At 38.2% G+C, this 15,333-nt stretch overlaps 1 long non-coding RNA gene across 4 annotated transcripts in view; it reads right to left on the reverse strand.

The window, feature by feature from the left end:
• The window catches only part of LOC141943459 (uncharacterized), a 183,214-nt gene extending 167,881 nt beyond the window's left edge, over positions 1 to 15,333 (reverse strand). For all 4 annotated transcript variants that reach the window (XR_012628958.1, XR_012628956.1, XR_012628959.1 and 1 more), the window contains exon 1: positions 15,198 to 15,333. This is a non-coding gene — a long non-coding RNA (uncharacterized LOC141943459). The remainder of the gene's footprint in view (positions 1 to 15,197) is intronic.

Raw genomic sequence — 15,333 nt, forward strand, 5'->3', positions numbered from 1 at the left:
TTCAGCTATTGAAAGGATTATACACCATCAAGTTGAAGTGGGTGAGGTAACACAGAGGCAACTTAGCTGTTTGGAAACCTATGAAAGGTGGCAAGGCTACAAACCAGAGGAAGTGGAACCGATAGAGTGGGACATGAAATCAGACAGTAGAGCCATAACAAGACACGGTGGAGTATCAGTCATGATTGGAACGTGGATACTGAAATACAGGATACTCTTCTAAAAACTAGAAATAAAATCAGGAGTAGAATACTGCCATAGTTTAATAAAGACCACTTCTGCAAGTGAAAAATTGCAATAACATGGATAAAACTGAAGCTTTTAAGGTCAAAATCAATTTGAATGAAGGGCTGTAAAATTAACTAGGGTCAGAAGTTTGCCGTTGCCTCACATGGGTCAAATTTGAAACTGGATGAGGAGGACCTCGTTAATATTTTGTTGGAGAGAAAATGGCTATCAGAAATTGTATCACTGTGTAGACACATAAATTTCCCAGACACAGATTGGAAAAAACATGCTACCAAATATGGCAGGACCCATTTATTCATGAATGTGATAGCCAACATATTTCTTCACCAAGTGTACTGTGACTAATAAGTACCATTATAAAAAAGGTTCTGGTCAGCTGGAAATGACAGATCAAGCAAAAGACCTGGGCATAGAACTTGATCACAAGATTACTATGAGTCACCAGTACAATGATAAAGTGCAATGTGATACTAGCGTGCAGCAAAAGCTAAATATTTCAAATAGAAATAGGGATGTATTAATATCATTATACAAGGTAACAATAAACTGCAGTGCTCTGTGTTATGTTGTATGCAACAGTGAACTCAGACTGGAACAGATAGAAAGAAGGACTAGTCATCCTCGTAGGGAACTGAGGGTCTACTTTGGGAGGAGAGACAAAAATGGGAGTACAGACAAAATAGGGTTGCTCTCTATGAATTGTGCTATCATGAGGTAAGAACTGGAGGACTAAAGAGAGGAACATGTTGAATTAATTTAGGAAAGAAAAAAGAACAAGTTTCCTTACAACCAGCTGTGTAAAGCCCTGAAACAGCTTCCTGAAAGAAGTGCAGGAGCAAAAGTTGATTTATTGGCTAATGATGAAGAATAATGAGGTTAGGAATGGGATTATATGGTGCAGTTCATCCTCAGTGCAGAAGACTGAAGATAATGATCCAGTAAAACCCTTCCCTTCTTCAATGTCCACATAAAAATCATATCTGAGATGCAGCTTTTCATCAATAGATAGCAAACTACTCACAGAGGGCAATTAATATTAGTGAAATTTAGCATATACTTAATGCTTAGTTCTCTACATGCTGTACAAAACTGTATTGATTTATATCAGTGTTAATATGTTGGGGTTTGGGGTTTTTTTATGCTGTAGTTGATAAGATTCACAAGACCTACACTACAGAAAATGTGGGAATATGAACCAAATCTATGTAGCAACAGATAGTATCAAATAGCACAGGCTTTTCATGACACAAATTACATTTTTTCACTCCATTCTCTCTTCCTCCCATCCTCTGTTTAAAACATGAACATTAAATAAAACAAAAGGGTAACATGTAGAAAGCAGAGATGAAAATAGGTGTTTGCTTTACATATATAGGTTAGGCTATGTTTAAAAGGTAATGGAAAAATACATAATATGTGCTTCTTTCTCCTCTGTCTCAAATCCAAGTCCAATACTGTATGCAACTCTGTTTGTGGGTAAAGTTTTCTTTTAGATCTTATTGTCACAAAATGTTACAAAGTTTAAAAAAAGTAAAGACTTCTTTGTGTTATCTATGATGGACCTGTGGAATGTACAGCTGCTAGTTGTCACTGAGTCAGTGGACTTTTGAAATGAATGAATCATTATATGACTATTAATAATTTCTATAGCTATGCAAGATAGAACAATGAATTCACCATCAAAATTGCATTTTTCAAGAAATAAGTTAATTTTTTGTGAGTGTGGGGTCAGAAATGGATTTCTTCTCAATTTCAGCTATTCATTTTGGCAGATGGGCTTGGGGATATTTCAGCTTTCCCTGACCATAGGGATAGTAGCTGTTGCCGTAGCAGGACAAGAGATAAGATATGGATTTAGGCTCCGGTGTGATATAGTTCTTCTTCCTTCCACATGGAATATGAGTCTTCCTTTATACTCCATATATGAGGACTAAAATCAGCAAAGAAAATTATGTAAAACTGATATAACCATAGGAAAACTCAGGCTTGCATTCATAGGGAAACAGGAAACATAGTCTCTAAAATTCAAGTAGCTATTTGTATAATATTTTCATCAGTAATACATAAAAACATATAAGCTAATGAAATTTCAGAATTAGTGTCAGAATCTCAATGCTTGTCTCTATGCCCTTCTAATCTCAGTTAAACTCAGAATTGTCATCTTGATATAAACTTCCTCCTCAGTCTACACAAAAAAATAGCTTGACCATTTGTCCTAGCTTTGGCTGGAATAAAGTTAATTTTCTTCCTAGTAGCTGGTGTAGTGCTGTGTTTTGGATTTAGGATGAGAACAATGCTGATAACACACCAATGTTTTAGTTGTTGCCAAGCAGTGTTGATACTAAGTCAAGAACTTTTCAGCTTCTCATACTGCCCTGCTAGCGGAGGCTGGGAGTGCACAAGAAGCTGGGAGGGGACACAGCAAGGACAGCTGAGCCAGACAAGCCAAAAGGGTATCTATACCATATGACATCATGCCCAGTATATAAACCGGGAGGAGCTGGCCAGAGGACACCATGGCACAGGGATTGGCTGGGCATTGGTCAGCGGGTGGTGAGCAATTGTATTGTGCATCACTTGTTTTGTATCTTCTAATTATTATTATTATTATTATTATTATTATTATTATTATTATTATTACTATTACTATTACTATTACTATTATTGCTGGGGTTTGTTATTGTTATAATTATTATTATCCCTTTCTTTTCTGTCCTATTAAACTGTCTTTATCTCAACTCATGAGTTTTACTTTTTTTTGCCAATTCTCTTCCCCATCCCACCAGGTGCAAGGGAGTGAGTGAGTGGCTGTGTTGTTCTTTGTTGCTGGCTGTGGTTAAACCACAACGGTCCTTTTTCGTGCCCAACATGGGGCACAACAGATGGAGATAATGACAAATCTGACTGGAACATGTTAGAAATAATTTGTTATAAAAGTTCATTAAATTAGTTCAATAGTCATAGGTCAGAATGTTCATGTATTTGCTCTCAAAGTTGGCGCAGTTTTTCTTAAAGTTGCATTATGTAATACCTTACTTGCAGTATATGCTCCCTGTTGTGCTACTTTTCTAACACTGGTTTATGATAGAATTGCTAGTCATGAAACTAATCTGGCATTTTTACCCAGCATTGCCATCATCTCTGTACTTCGGGAGTCATCTATTGGAAACTATTAACAATTACACGTTTTACCTTTTCTCCTTGGAGAGCCAATCCATGGGGGAGACACCTTCCTTCATCTTTCCCTTCTCCAGGCAAATTACAATAGCTCTTGAGAATTCTGAATATCCTTGGGATGTTCAAACCAGCATGTTCCTAGTGCTGTCTCCTGAATATGTTCCAGGTCTTGTTTAAGGTTAAACAACTATTTAAGAATATCACCCAGAGATCTGCCCCAAGGCTGGATAGTCATGGGTGGCACAGTATGTGGGAGAATATGGGCAGATATCTAGAGAACTTCTCACCTCCAATGGTTTGGAACTTCACTCCCGAACAACTGCAAAACCCTGATAAAGTGATAGAATATTTGAAAGGAAAATGCTGTGGCTATTCCAAAGAGGCACAACTTACCACACTGTGCTGGGCCCTGGCCAAGATCTACCAAACACTGCTCAATATTATGCAGCACCCTCAGGGGGAAAGGAGGAAAACAGACCAACAGGCACTGCGGTTACTCCAATCCCTGCAACAGGCACTGCAGTGAACCAGAGAACCAACCTGTGCCAGTAACAGTCACCCCTATACTGAAGAAGAAATATACCAAAAAATCATTTCGTTTAGTAAGGGATGAAGATGATCCAGGGTCATCATACGAACAGGAGGAAGAGGCAGAACCAGAGGCAATCATCCGATCCCTATCCCTGAGGAATCTGTGAGATATGTGAAAAGATTTCAGCCATTGTCCAGGTAAGCACATTATCACCTGGCTGCTCCAATGCTGGAATAATGGGGCCAGTAGCTTGGAGTTAGAGGGTAGGGAAGCCAGGCAGCTGGGATCACTGTCTAGGGAAGGGAGCACTGACAAAGCGTTTGGAAAAAAGACACTAGACCTCAGCCTCTGGAGGTGACTTCTGACAGGCGTGAGGGAAAGGTATCCCTTCAAGGAAGATGTGTGTCACCTAGGCAAGTGGACCACCATGGATAAAGGTATCCAGTGCTTGAGGGAATTAGCCATGCAGGAGATGGTTTATTATGACCCAGACAATGTGCAGTTATCCACAGACCCAGATGAAGTCCAATACACATGACCCATGTGGTGGAAGTTTGTACGGAGCACACCATGGTCACATGCCAATGCATTGGCAGTAATGGACTGGAAAGACAAAGAGGGACCAACAGTGGATGAATTAGCTGGCCAACTCCGGCAATATAAAGAAAGTCTTTCATCCTCCCTTATCCCAGCTGTGGAGAAACTGCCAGACATACTAGACAAGAAACTGTCCAGCGATTTGAGAATAAATTCTGCTCCCCATCTGTACAGATCAATATCTCAGCTATTAGGAGTAAGTGTTCCTCTGTTCGAGAGGATAAGAAGGTACACACCATTGGGGTACCCTGTGGTTTTACCTGTGTGACCACAGAGAGGATATGAGGAAGTGGGATAGAAAACCTACCTGTACCCTAGAGGCATGGGTACATGAGTTGAAAGGAAAAACAATCACAAAAGGGAATTATTCCAGGAAAAATGCCACTCCAGTTTCCAGAGGGCATTTCCCCAGACAGAACAGAAGGGCTGATCTTTTTTCCAATCCTCTTGAAGGGACCTCTAATTAATTTCTACAAGAAGTGAGTAACTAATACTATGACCAGGATTAGAGGGTCCCTGCCTCCAGCCAGGTGGAGGAAAGGGGCAATCAGGTTTATTGGGCCATGTAGATTTGATGGCCTGGAGGGGACACAGCAAGGACAGCTGAGCCAGGCAAGCCAAAAGGGTACTCCATACCATATGACATCATGCCCAGTATATAAACCAGGGGGAGTTAGCCAGGGGACAGCGTGGCTCAGGTATTGGCTGGGCATTGGTCAGTGGATGGTGAGCAATTGCATTGTAAATCACTTGTTTTGGTTTTGTTTTTCCCCCCTTCCTTTTCTGTCCTATTAACTTGTTTTTGTCTCAACCCATAGGTTTTACTTTTTCTTTTCCGATTCTCTTCCCTATCCCACTGGGTGGCCCGAGTGAGAGGGTGACTGTGTGGTGCTTAATTGCTAGCTGGGGTTAAACCATGACACCATTCTAGGTAATGAGGGGAGTTACAAAGATTGTGTAACTCATTCAGAAAGAATTAATATGGAACTTGCACATTACATGTGCATTTCTGCATTTATACTAAGTAGGCACACATAAGATCCATAGTTGGATAGGAATGAAATAAGAAGGAAAAAAGATGCATAAATTGATTAAACTTTCCACTTCCAGGTATCTACACTTTTAAAGTCCATTCTTGAGGCTTTAAGTATCTGTAAACCACATCTCTCAAATCACGTACAGTGGTATATCTATCATACTTAACTTCAGACTGCACTCTGAAATACATAAAATCACAAAGACAACAACTAGAGGGCACATACAACTTTCCCTGAAAAATCAAGCTCTGGGCATTCAGGCTGCTTCTCAATGTATTCATGGAAAAGTATAAGAAGTTTAGAAAATAAGTCACAGGAAATGTACTCAACAGCATTCTTCCTCATTTCACCAGAACATGAATACATCAGACAAGGACAGTTTGGGTCTCTCTGCCTGAGTTGGGCTCATCAGGAAACATTTTATACTGTTTTCATCTGTCAGGGCATGTAGGATAACGTGGAGAACTATATAAAACGAGATCCACCAAAATCAAAATACATAACCTATCTGACTAGACACTAAGCTTGTTTTCATGATTACTGCAAGTCTGCTGTGATACAAGTCCTAATATTTTGAGACATGTGCTTGTATTGTAACAAGTGATTTAACGCATTTTCAAACTGGAATCATGGGTAGATTGCTTGCAGTACAGCTGTCCATCTGGAAATTTCAGATTTTGTTTATCTAATTTCACGGGAATTTTGACACATCAAATACTTGGGGTTGCAGAAAATAACAATGTGCGTTTTGACTACATACTGTCTAGTTAAACACTTGTCAAATGAGGAATACTGAAATCAAAACAAGCTTTTGTGTGTGTTGCTCCATAAGTTACAGTCTTTCTGGCTACTGCACCAGATTTTAGTTACTACTCCAATAGTGTTCAATAAGAAAGGCAGCACTCAAAGTTTGACAATCCTATAGCATGAAGAGTCGCCTTTTGAATGGCATTATATGTGTATAGCAATAAAAATCTTTCTCCCTATCCAAAAATAGAAGGAGCAACTGTTGAGGCCTCTTCACTGGTAGTCATCACATTGGGGATGAGAGTAGACCAGGCTCACTGTGAAGTGATTCAAGCAAAGTGTTTGAAAAGAGATATATTTTGGTTGGATACTCAAAAATTTAGTAGAATTGGACTTGTTCTAGCTGGAGGTGGGGACTAAGAAGAAAGCCTTTAGGCATCTACAGACACTGGGTTTGGCTTAGGAGTCAGGGTTCAAGATGAGAAAAGAGTGAGTTCTCATGAAATATCCACCCAAACAACTGGAAATCACTCATGACCAGCTGTTCCCACCATCTTAGATTTACACAAGACATACTAAAGAACCAAAGAGGAATTTTAAAGCAACCAAAAGCCAGAACAGTAGGAGAAGGTTTGGATCCCAACCTGCCTGAACTTGGAAAGGCTTCACACGCTCTCTTTCAGCTTGAGCCCATCTGCAGTTTTAAGTGTGTTTGTCAATTTAAATTAGACCTTTACAAGTAAAAATAAAAATTAACTTTACCACTAACTCTTGAAGTGTTATCTTAACAGCTGGGTAAAACATTTGCACTGAAATTCAGACCCATTCAAATGGGCCCTGCATTCCAGGCTACATAGGTTTATGAACCCCAGCCCATTCAAATGAAATCTGCAGTGCAGTTGTCCATAAACACAAGCAGCTCCAATATCTCTCTCCTCAGCCAATCTCTCTTACTCAATACATGCTTCAAATTCCTCTTCTTCTGCCTTCTCTAGTGCTCTCAAGCATTTCACGCTTCCCAAAGTCAACTAATGTAAATGGAGACTTGAAATGTAGTGAAGGACAAGATAACACAGTGTTGGTCTGATATCCTTCCAAGCCCTGAAAACCAAGCCTAAAGGTTTATTTACCCTGTGGAAACTAAAGATTTTCAAGATTAAAACAACTCTAACCAACAGCCTACACCAACCATGGATAAGTAAGGAAGGGCCTTCACATGTATTTATCCATATTTATTTTTCAGGTGCATTAAATGTATGCATCATAATTCTCCAAAAACTTTGCAAAACATATCACACCATGATAAGCAGACATCAGAAAATGACCAGGACAGTTAAAAGAATCACCTGTAAATCAACTTAAAAAACACTCAGTAGATTATTAGCTGGAAAATATAGCTGGAGTGATAGCAAAGAGGGACATAAAAGCCTTGAAAATATTTAAATGTTTTGTCTGAATATTTTTTCAACAAAATGGGTTGGGTTTTATTTTCAAAATAATTATTTGATTTTAAAATGTATCTAAATTTAATAACGCAATGTTAAAGAGAGGATTAGAAGAAATTAAATTATTTTTGTGCATAAAATGTTTAATTTAAGCAGAAACAATTTTTTATTTGCATTTCATTTGAATTTTTCATTACAGTGGGATAAACAAAAATTTTTCATTTTGACTCAATCTGAAATATTTTTTTTAATTTTTTAGTTCAGCAAGTAAAGTGAAAAATTAATTATTCATAAAGTCCTAATGGTAAAGTTTTCATGGGAAAGAAGAGGCTGGAACTTTCTACCAAGTACAAATAAAGTCTTGTTTGTTTATTTAAATTCACATGAAAATTTAGTACGTGACTAAATTCAAGTGTATACATAGAAGAAAAGAACTGAGACTTACTTCTGACTTTCTATGTTTTAGGAAGTGTGATTCTCCCTATATGTGACATTCACACATATATTCCAGCTCACATATATCACATATCATATTGCACATGCATATCAGGTTGTCTATATGTCCTATAACCTATGCATTGCCTTACAACCCTACCTGAACCCTATCTAGTTCTATCAGGATCAGGTCACACATGAATTAAAGTGTTATTAATTTTTACTACTGAAAGACCTGCCAGAAATCATGCTGTGCATTCTATCCCATACAAATGTCTGTCAAAAAGTCTAGAAGTAGCCACTAGAACAGATACTTCCCATGCATTAAACATCTTCAAGCACACCATGCAAGCTGACTTAGTGATAAGTGCATATCAGCTACTATGCAATGAGGCTGAACTAATAAAGCTATACATCACAAAACATGAAGACATTTGTTTTCTACTTTAAAATATTCAACAGATAGGAAATAAGACATTGTCTTTTATATAACAGGAGTAAGAATGCTTTTATATTCATTTTCTGAAGCTATTACTTTCTGTCTTAGCCACTGTCAAGAGGGTGCTTAGAAAAACTGCTGAAAGACCTTATCTGGGACAGCAATTGGAAAACATAGATTTCTCAGTTAAACCTATAGAAACATTTCTAAGCACTTTGGTACCCAGATATCGCAGCATTTGAAATGCCACCTGCAACACAGGAGTCCAGCATTTCTGATAACTTTTTCACAAGCCAGAGTTATCATACTGCAGATGAAGAGCTGTCCTTCCACACAGCTCTGGCAAGTCCTGTCAGCCATGGATGCATCCTAACAAATCCTCTGAGGATTTCCCCTATGCAGATATTATCAGCAAGTCACATAGCTCCTTTTGTGACTAATGCTCCATCTGACATGATGGCTAAGGGATGGCATTCCTCATGCACTGCAAGAGTTTACTGGTGCTCAGCCAAGCATAAATTAGGCATTTTTCGTCTTGTTTTATAGTACGTTGCCACCCACCAGCACCAAATTTCAGCTTTCTCTTAGTCTGTGGGCTTCTGGATTTTTTTCTTTGTTCACTGTAGCCTGATGGCAGGCAAAATTTACTAAAACATAACAGAATAATCTCTTTCCTGTCTAATGATTGGCACTGAGAGGAACTTTTAAGTTCTGGAAACTCTTAAGGTCTTCTTCATAAAGCTGATGAGCTTCTCAGCATTCTACAGACATTTTTGTAAAATTACCTAGGCAAGAGTGATCCTAGCCAAAACCAAGATTTATTAAAACCAGAGAAAATGGAATTCAAAGAAACAGTTTCCTGAATAGCAGTGAACTTAACACTTCAGTGAACCAGGATTTCTATGATGGCACATGGTAGTGGTTAACCTGAAGTTATGCCTATGATGGCACATGGTAGTGGTAACCTGAAGCATAACTTCAGGTAGTTCCCAAAATAAGGCTAGCTAATACATAGGTCACACTGTTCACATGTTTCATCCTCACCTGAATACACATTCAAGTATATACATTCCTAGTAAAATACCACAGTCCCAAAATTCTTGCTGTTTATTCCAAATACTTTTTATGATAGATAAACAAAGTAAAACACAGTATCAGACTATCAGACTCCAGAAGAGCATATTCCTCAGGATAGCCTCATATTGGAATATCCACACAATGCACATAGTTAAATTACTTTGTGTTCTGTCTTTAGACTTAATAAATCATTAATAGTAACCAAAAAAAAGTGAATTTACATTGCTGCAGATATCACCAGAGCAACTGACGTAAAAGTTGGAAAAAGTGACAAGCTTTCATCACATGAGGGTTTCTGTTTCTTTCCAGTTCTATCATTTCTCCTAGAGAAAGGCATTACCTCTCTACAAAACTTTGCCCTGCCTTTGTTTACTTAAACACCTTAGAGACATCAAAAGTTCAAAATATCTGCTATATGTATGTTCATTAGCTTTTCCTACTGTTAGTCCCATGTACAGATGAAAGAGAAGGAAAGTGCAAAGATTACATTGTCACTGACCTTGCTAACAATGCCAAAGACAGTATGCAATGGAAATGTTCAGAGATCCTGATTTCACAGCACAGTAAGATTTTCTAGGCCATGTCTTGCAGGGTCACTGTTGCTGAGCTAAGCCAGCAATGTGTCATCTCCCTGATATTTCCCGAACTGAATGACGTCTGCCCACAGCAGGAAAGAGAAGGTCAACGTCCACTACTGGCAGATGTGCTGGAGAATGGCTGGATTTTCAAGAAAGACATGCCATGCTCAGTCTCCAATGGGAAGTTAGAGAATAAGCTGTTTCTGGCCTCAACATTTCTTAGACTGTATGAAGGAGGAAGGAAATCTATACAATAGTATAAATTTTCATGGTAAATGAAAAAAAGTTATACAGCTTAAAATATTATTCTCAAGTATTCTTCAGGTACTCATTGCCTCCATATGTTTAAATACACATATTTATTGAATTCTCTATCATTTGCTGTACATGCTTTCATCAAAATGACTCAAAGATAACTATTTTCACTGGAGTTAGGCACAGCCTGCATAGTTTCCAGTCCAGTCTTTGTCATCTTTTTTATTCTTAGCTCTGAAATTAAGGCCTTATGTTTTAATAAGTGAAGAAGATACAAGATACACTACTTCCACAATCCAATAAATTTATTTTTTTTAGGTATAGTCACACTGGGCTGAGTCTTTGTTTACAAAATGGTTAAGGTTTCTACTTATTAAAAGAGATCAAATACATACTGAACTCCACTTTATCCATTGCAGAAATCAGCTTCAGAGTTTTGTTATGAAGCCGTAAAACACAGCACCAAGTAGAACCACAGATTCCAAAACTCTGTCAGAGAACCCCTTGGGCACTTCAAGAGAGATTAAATCTACAGATTATTCAGGACAAAATAACTTGGCTTGCTTTTTGGCACCAGAAAAAAAAATACCACCATTTCTAAGACCTCAGTTTCAGTTTGCTCCTGATTTCCCAAACATCTCAAATTCTCACTGCTGGAATTCCTCACGGCTGAATTGTTTCCAGTTTTTGTTGAAGAGACTTCTTTACAGAAGTATCGTGAAATTATCTGACGGCAAAAATGGGTATTTTCTAAACCCACAGCTTAACTATCTAATCCCTGCATTTAAGTCTTCATCTTCATTTCAGTCATAACTGAAGGCTCCAACCCTGATTTAGGGAAGTCAGGGGATTCAATCCCTTGGTTTAAAATAAGGAGTAGGCAGAATAGCAGCAATATTGTGCTCTAACCTTCTGCAAAGCAGTTTCAGACTCTGTAAAAGTATCCCCACAATCTACTGAGACAAGAATAGGAAAAAAGCACCTGAGCACCTGCTCTGTCTGTCTAGGAAGGGCAACACAGACTAGCAAAAAAACCTCCAGGCAGCTTCTATAGGAACTGAAGGATATTAGAAGACAGAAATCTAGGTGGAAGATACACATCTGTACCCTCAACTTCACAACCTCTTTCACTCACACAGGAGTGAGAATCATGATCAGGGTTGTCATTTCATGCTGACCTGCTGAAGCATCCCATAAAATACGTTATCCAGCAAGTATAGTCCAAACCATGTTTTCAGACAGAGTTGCCCCATACAATTGAACATCTGTAATTCACTATGGCACCAAGACTGCATAATCTCAAGCACATAACACCACTGCACTGCAATTTCAAAGAAATATAAATTCATAGTTCAAGCAAAATGCATGGTCTCTGTTACCTGTTCATTCTACTCCCTCATGCCCACATGAACTTTCCTTTTTTCTCATTATTAGTTTTCAGTTGGCAAAGTTTCCTGTTCTGACACCTTTTGCACTGATGAACACTCAAGCAATCACAAGGAAAGGGTATGAAAAGGGCAGCTGACCCCTTTTGGCAATATTACAGATTGTTTAAGCAACCACAGCCTCTATTCCTCAATGACTGGTATCAATGACAATAAGCCATAATGGTATTTGCAATGATGCAGTGGCAGAAACACTAATCTGCACTTGCATTTAAGTGAAAGTGTGAGCTTAATATATTGGCACTGACTAGTGCTGCAGCAGGCGAAAACTCTGTAAATCTTATTTTTACTTTGAAATTTCATGATACAACAGCTGTACTTCCAGGTACTTTTGTACTCTTTTGCTTGTCAGAAATGTGTAAAAAAGCAGTACTAGATAGAAAATGGGGATTTTTCTTTATGGAAAGTATTGCCTTTCCTTCAGAAAAGCCAACTATTCAACCTTTTTGAAATTTGGTAAGACAAAACCAAATATTTTTGGCCAAAGCCACACAAAAATAGTTTGGGGGTTTCCCACAAAAAGCCCTGCAAGTTTCTAAGAAATGTAGATACTATCTGGAAGTACATTCAAAAAAATCTTTTTCCCATTCAAATAAAGATTCAGGCTGAAAGGTCATTTTGGGTAATCTCCTCCTCTTTATTTCATCAATTATGCTATTGAACCAAATTTCATCAGAAGGAAGTCTCTCATCAACTACTATATTTAAAAAATAACAACCAAACGAACAAAAAAACTCTCAGGATGGCATGGGGGAAAAAAAACAGCCATTTTTGTTTGTATCTCTTGTAGTTGAAACCTCTGAAAAACAAATCCACCCAGCACCACTGGTAAATAGTATTGCACATAAAACCAACTGTTGATTATAAATTTTGACAATACTAAAATGTTCAGTTCAATCTCAGATGAAGTTAAAAACAGGTAAAGGTACTAAAGAAAAAGATGGTGACAAATTTCAACTAAGTCTCAAAACATCTTACACTGTTCAAGAGGATTTATGAGCCTGAAAGAATTTGACCTCAGTTTGAAGAACTTTAGAAAATTTTACTGTTGATTTGTTCAGTAGTATTTGAGGAAACAAGAATAAAATGCATAATTAATTATTATCTATGCATGAGAACGTAACTAAACAGCTGAATATATAAATAAGGGATATTCTATAATCCAAGAAAAGCAGTAGCATAATTGACAAAAAAAGGATCTTTTACACTTAATTGTTCTCCATATCTCTAACAGGTTTTGAATTCACACAAAGGTATACGAGTTATATTCAGAGAAATATGGAGAAGGAGAAAGAAAAAGATGGAGAAAAAAAAAAGAGAGAAAAAACAGACTTCACATACACTCTTAAATAAATGTACATGCAGATAACAAAAAGTGAACTAAAATTTCAGGAATAGAGCATTTAGATTCTATTATTTCACTTCCTAATACCACAGATAAAGACAAAATCACAGTATGTGAATTAGTTTACTTAAGCCTAAGATTCCTGACATTTTCCAATGAACATTTCAGACTCATTTTGAAAAACACACCCAAGACAGATTTTCTGCTAGTGTTTGCCTGAATGGCACTCTTGCCTCTGCATAAGAATGCTGCACTGTTTTCAGATCCATTCCAACACTTTTCCCAGTGTTTCACTTTGAACTGAAGAAAATGAGAATTCTGAAGGCGCACCCTTTTAAAAAACTGAGTCACATCAGGTCACAATGACTTGGCTTAGATGGCTACATAAAACAGTGCAGTTGGCACAGATCTATGATAAACAGCTTGGTAGTGATTTTGAATGAAAATGTGTATGCTTGGAAGCCTGCTGAAAGACGAACATGGAGACGTAGATTTCCAGTTCTCAATCCTATTCTTCATGCTGGCAAAGCACCTGCATGTTGTTACAGGCAAATGCCAAACTTTGTTTGGAGGCAAGAGTTTACTCCATTCCTCATTTGTACTCACTTACATAGCATTCTCATGCAGGCTTTCTTCTCTGTTTATTCTCAGTTTAGTGGTGTGACAGCCTCGGGTGTTCCATCCCAACAGTAAATCCTATTTTCGAAGTGCCTTACTTATCAAGAACCACACTGTAAGATTCATGGATCTTCATCAGAAACCATTTTTAAGGATTAGCTGGCAAACCTGGAGTTCAGAAATTTCTGCCAGTACCAGGATTATACCCCAACTCCTCTAAGCAATGCTGAGAGGCTTCCAGCTCCCACCTTGTCACAGCTGGGCCCTGAAAAGGACAGAACTGAAAGTATCAATGTGGCTCTGTGGAAGCAATTCATGCAAAAAGCAAGAGGGATGAGGCACTGCTTTTCCTCAATTTTACCCTAGGATAAATTCACTGACTTGAATGGAGTCACCCTGGAGTAGAATTAATATAATAAAGTGATAAATCAGGCCTATTGATTCACTGACAGTGCCCCTGTAGGACCTTCTTGAGCAGCCAACCTACTGAACATTGCTCGCAGCATTGTCTTCCCAAGTACTGTGCCATGCCATTTCCACAGACAAATTGTTTCCTGACACAGCAGAGACTGATCTCCATGCTTCCTGCTTAGTTAATGCATTATAACCACATTGTTTTGCACTGGTTGCCCTCTAATTTGTGTGCAAAAGGATTTTTGAGTCAAACACACAGCCTTCAGCTGTGGCAAATCCATGTGGAGTTTTGACTCCTGAAGCATCCAAAGATCACAGGAGTTACAGATGCAAAATGTATTTCCCAAACTACTTTTATGATTTGATTATTTGAGAAATAAGGAGAGAAAAGATGGATCAGACTACTGGAGCCAAGAATGCTTTCTAAGGAGGTGATGATAGCCAAACTCCTGGTCTTGAAGTCCAAGGTAGCAAAGGATGCCCTGAGGAAATATTTATACATCTCTTGGCCTTTTTTGAACTCCTCAAAAATTTTCTGCCTTTTGTTTTCAGTCAGATATTAAACCCAAGAGGCAGCTTTAGACAGTGAAAAACTATGTCTGGTCATAATTGCTTGGTAATTAGCATCTCAGTGGCAGCAAGCCAAATAATAAACCTTTCTTCCAAGTGTATCTAGTCATTGTTTTCATGACACCTTTCCAACTCAAGGCTTCTCATTTCTGGCCAATGTCAAAAATGCCACAGGGGTAGGACAATGTGAAATGAAAATCAGACTTCTCTTTGGAAATCAGATAGAAGGAAAAATACCTTAAGAAAAGAAAATGAGAGAATTAGAACTGTTCCAGTCTTCTTTCAACAATTCCAAGAGACCTTTGCTGGTGGAAACATTCTGCTTTTCTCCTGGAGTTCCAAAATGTCAGTAGACTGTGTCATGTCCCAGGCA

This window comes from Strix uralensis, chromosome 4 (assembly GCF_047716275.1).
Source record: "Strix uralensis isolate ZFMK-TIS-50842 chromosome 4, bStrUra1, whole genome shotgun sequence".
Classification (NCBI taxonomy): domain Eukaryota; kingdom Metazoa; phylum Chordata; class Aves; order Strigiformes; family Strigidae; genus Strix; species Strix uralensis.